Raw genomic sequence first — 5,000 nt, forward strand, 5'->3', positions numbered from 1 at the left:
TGAGTGGGAGAGAGAGAAGGAGCAGGGCCGGGAAATGATTCCGGCCGGACTCAAACCGGGGTCCCCGTGGGCAATGTAAGGCCAAATGTGGGGGGCTGAGCGCGCTGTGCCACAGCGCCCCCCACACATTGTAGCTTTAACCCATTTTAGCCTGATGCTACGTATTACTTAGGCATTCAGCAGGTGTTTTTTGCAGGTGCTTTGGGCTGAAACAGGTAAAAACAGCTTCCCTTTCTTTATGATTCTTATGACTCCTTTATGTTATGACTCTCCACAACGAACATTTCTCTCATTTAGACTCTGTAAGTAATGACTTCATTCAGTCGTGTGTCCTCATGTTAAAGTTGAGATAGAGCTAGGCTTACATAGATCAAAATGTTGTGTTGTTTTCTTTCACTTACAGCTTGATGTTCGTCCGGCACCTCCATCACTTTTGCCTTCCATCTGCGGCCCATGTGACCTGTGACCTGAGGAAACAGAAGCCAATCTGACCTCTTCAGTGTCCTGCTGCCAAATGAGGCTCTTCATGCTCAGATGAGCCTTATAAACATCACCACGGAGATGTGTCATAGAAGTCAATTATGACATCATTCTATGTCACAGACAAGTGACCAAATTGGAATACTGTGGCAGCCTAAATGGCAATGGACATTGAAACACTACACTAAATTAGTATTGATAAGTTAACAAAATTAATAAGTCCTTTGAGCTGTCACATATAAAACTCAATTCAATACAATTTCATGATTAATAATCCTACACCATCTTTCTCGCACTGTCCTAATTGCATTGCCATAATATAACTACATGGACCTATATTAAAGATTGGAATCTCTCTGAGTGCATTTCTAGTTTTACCCATTTAAGCCTGATGACTCGTATATGTTGTTTGACCTTTGGTGCCTGGAGCGACATACAGTATACGCTGCATTCAGGCTCTTGAGATTTTAACTTTTTTAATACAAATGTGGGTATGTTACAGCTGAATGAACATATTCTAATTCAAGATGGGGGTCTTAGGGTTTAAATGCAATCATGTTTCATGTTTTATGTGCATCAGAGGCTGAGACAATTAGGTTTTTATAGGCTGAGGGCAACTCTTCCAACAAGGGCTGAGGCATTCAGCAGGCGTTTTTTGCAGGTGCTTTAGGCATCAATGGGTTAAAGATGAAAATGGTAATACCACATGTGGGCTAGACATATAGACGTATTATGGTATTTTTCAATTGTTAGAAACAAATCAATCAATCAATCTAAATGTACTTATATACAGCACAAGCTTACAGTATATAGCACAATATCACAACTGCTGACTCAAAAGGCTTTGAAAAACACACTGTTCTGGCTACGCCAACTATAATCTTCTAAATACTTGAAAAGACTCTTACTTTGACAAATGTTTACATCCCGAGGCTCAGAATGTTAGAATGTTCAGTATGGTTTGACAGTTACAACTCAGCTACGTGGAAACCTCCCGCACGCAGTTTCAAGGCAATCTCTGTGAGTTACTGTAATATCTTATTTCATTTGATTCTTTCCCCCAACTTAACTTATTATCATAATCGCCATCTTACTCGTCATCGTCCCACTCATGAATTCACCCTTAGACTATTGTATTTACCCTTCTCCCTGTTAGCCTTAGCTTACCGGTAGTTACTGTTGCCAAGTCAACTCGTAATTTGTTTCATTGTTACTACAGTCATTTCAATGTTAATACGTACACGAGAGGATACAGTACCTGATGTTATACTTGTATATGTTTCAGTTTAACAACCTTCCATAAATGATGAACACGCAACCTTCGGTGTCCAGCGTCTTTTATGGGGTTTGTTTACCTGCCTGGCTAGCAGATGACCTGTGAGGCCAGAACAGTTAAAAGAGAAGACCGGTGAAGCTGCAGATGACCCGACTGCATTGTCGTACCGGTGGAAGCCCGACTCAGTGCAACAACAGCAACGTCACGTCTACAAGGAAGGTAAAACACATCCATAGCCATGGACAGGACAAACGCATCCGTGAGATCAGCGGACCCTCATACAAGTACAGCTTCATTAGCATTGGCAGCAGCTACTGCACGCGCTAAAGCCCAAGCCGCGCAGGCAAGAGCTGCCTACTCACGACAAGAAATTGAATTAAAAATGGAAAAGGCCCGACTAGATGCAACACTCATCGCCTTAGAGAGGGACAGAGAGGCAGAGGCTGCCATGGCTGAAGCAGCTGTAATGGAGGCTGCAGCTGTAGACTTTGAAAAGGAGTACAGACCAGAGACACTACCTGCACAAAGTTCAGAACAACGCACCAAGGACTATGTAGAAAGACACAGCCACCACAGTGGCAGCTCACGATCAATCCAACCAGACTTGCATCAAAGTGCTGAGCTGAATCACCACCTTGTGGCAGGTGAAGTGTGTGTGGATATATCTCATTTTGAGACTCTGAGTAACCAGTCAGGCTTGTTTACCCACAAATCTAGACATGGTGACAGTGACAGCACCCCACTCAGATCATCAGGCTTACCTGCTCACACATCCAGGGAGAGCAACTACAGTCCTCCTGCAGGCTTACCTGCCTATGCACCTCAGCGTACTGGCAACAGCCATCCCAGACCCAGATCACCTGACGACGCACCCCAGCACACCGTCTACAGCCATCCTAGACCCGAATCAGCCAGCTACGCACCCCTGCACACCGGCTGCAGGCATCCCAGACCCAGATCACCTGACCACGCACCCCAGCACACCTGGCCCAGACCCAGATCACCTGACATCGTACCCCAGCACACCGGCTACAGTCATCCCAGACCCGGATCACCTAACCAGGCACCCCAGCACACCGACTACAGTCATCCCAGACCCATATCGCCGGACGACGCACCCCAGCACACCGACTACAGCCGTCCCAGACCCGGATCACCTAACCAGGCACCCCAGCACACCGGCTACAGCCATCTAAGACCCAGATCACCTGACTACGCACCCCAGCACCCCGTCTACAGCCATCCCAGACCCAGATCACCCGACCACACACCCCAGCACACCGCCTACAGCGATCCCAGACCCGGATCACCCATCTACGCGCCCAAACAGACCGACAACAGCCATTCCAGACCCGGATCGCCCAACTACGCACCCAAGCAGACCGACAACAGCCATCCCAGACCCGGATCACCCATCTACGCACCCAAGCAGACCGACAACAGCCGTCGCAGACCAGGCACTACCCACGCACTCAAGCACACCAACTACAGCCCTCCCAGAGCAAGCTCACCTGCCAACGCATCCAGACATCCTGAGCCCAGCCCTGTTAGACCAGCTTCACCTGCCCACGCGCCAAAGTACAAAGAACACAGCTCTTCCAGCCCAAGCTTACCTGCCCACATGCCCACGCACCACAACTACAGTCCTCCCAGACCCAGAGCAGCACATCACCCCAGTGTCCACACCCACATCTGACTTAGCAAGGTACCTAGTACGAAGTCAACTACTGTCATCAGGACTGACCAGGTTCGATGACAAGCCTGAAAATTACTTATCCTGGAAAAGCTCATTCATGAACACGATCGAGAACCTAGATCTTAGAGCAGGAGAAGAGCTAGATTTGTTAATACGGTGGTTAGGCCCAGAATCTGCAACACACGCACGCCGCATTAGATCTGTAAATGTGAGAGATCAGGCAGCAGCAGGATTGTGGCTCGTATGGGAGAGGTTAGAGGAAATGTATGGTGCGCCGAAGCTATAGAGGGAGCTCTCTTCACGAAACTTGAACAGTTCCCTAAAATATCACACAAAGAGTACCATAGGCTTAGAGAGCTGTATGATTTGCTGTTGGAGATCGACTCTGCAAAGCACGAAGGCTACCTACCTGGCCTATCCTACCTCGACACAGCAAGGGGGATAAATCCAATAGTGGAGAAACTGCCATACGCACTTCAGGAGAGGTGGGTCACGGAAGGTTCGCAATACAAAGAGAAATATAGGGTTTATTACCCCCCTTTTGATTTCTTTTTAGAGTTTGTACGCAGGCAAGCAAAGGCACGTAACGACCCAAGCTTTAGCCTTCTCACCCCTACCACAGCAAGCAGGAAAGATAAGGTCAGTGAAGGTCACAGTAGCAATGCAAGATCAGTCTCTGTGTATAGAACCGACATTGCCCACTCACACTCCAACACTGCAAACGAAGATCCAGAGAGACAATGCCCCCTACATCTAAAGCCACATTCCCTTGCAAGTATGCCGGGGTTTCAGAGAAATGTCAATTGATGACCGAAAGAGGATTTTACAGGAGAAGAACATATGTTTTAAATGCTGTGCATCAAACAAGCATGTAGCTCGCAATTGTGAGGCAGTAATCAAATGTACTGAGTGTGACAGTTATAGGCACCCAACAGCCCTGCACCCAGGCCCAGCTCCATGGAGCTCCACGATCTCGCCACTCCCATCAGAGAATGGCGGGGAGAGCGATTAAGTATTAGACATTGTTGTTGTGATAATATGGCATCTCTAAAGATACCAAACGGGGAGTGTTCTGGCTACGCCAACTATAATCTTCTAAATACTTGAAAAGACTCTTACTTTGACAAATGTTTACATCCCGAGGCTCAGAATGTTAGAATGTTCAGTATGGTTTGACAGTTACAACTCAGCTACGTGGAAACCTCCCGCACGCAGTTTCAAGGCAATCTCTGTGAGTTACTGTAATATCTTATTTCATTTGATTCTTTCCCCCAACTTAACTTATTATCATAATCGCCATCTTACTCGTCATCGTCCCACTCATGAATTCACCCTTAGACTATTGTATTTACCCTTCTCCCTGTTAGCCTTAGCTTACCGGTAGTTACTGTTGCCAAGTCAACTCGTAATTTGTTTCATTGTTACTACAGTCATTTCAATGTTAATACGTACACGAGAGGATACAGTACCTGATGTTATACTTGTATATGTTTCAGTTTAACAACCTTCCATAAATGATGAACACGCAACCTTCGGTGTCCAGCGTCT

The 5,000-nt window shown here is 46.8% G+C and overlaps 1 long non-coding RNA gene across 2 annotated transcripts in view; it reads right to left on the minus strand.

Annotated features, from left to right (window-relative positions):
- LOC134435230 (uncharacterized) overlaps positions 1–5,000 on the minus strand; it is a 33,649-nt gene that overhangs the window by 10,656 nt on the left and 17,993 nt on the right. The window contains exon 2 of one of the 2 annotated variants that reach the window (XR_010031986.1): positions 402–467. This is a non-coding gene — a long non-coding RNA (uncharacterized LOC134435230). Of the gene's footprint in view, positions 1–401; positions 498–5,000 lie in introns of those variants that run through there. The other variant, XR_010031985.1, reaches the window with a different exon arrangement.

Source organism: Engraulis encrasicolus, chromosome 19 (assembly GCF_034702125.1).
Source record: "Engraulis encrasicolus isolate BLACKSEA-1 chromosome 19, IST_EnEncr_1.0, whole genome shotgun sequence".
Lineage (NCBI taxonomy): Eukaryota > Metazoa > Chordata > Actinopteri > Clupeiformes > Engraulidae > Engraulis > Engraulis encrasicolus.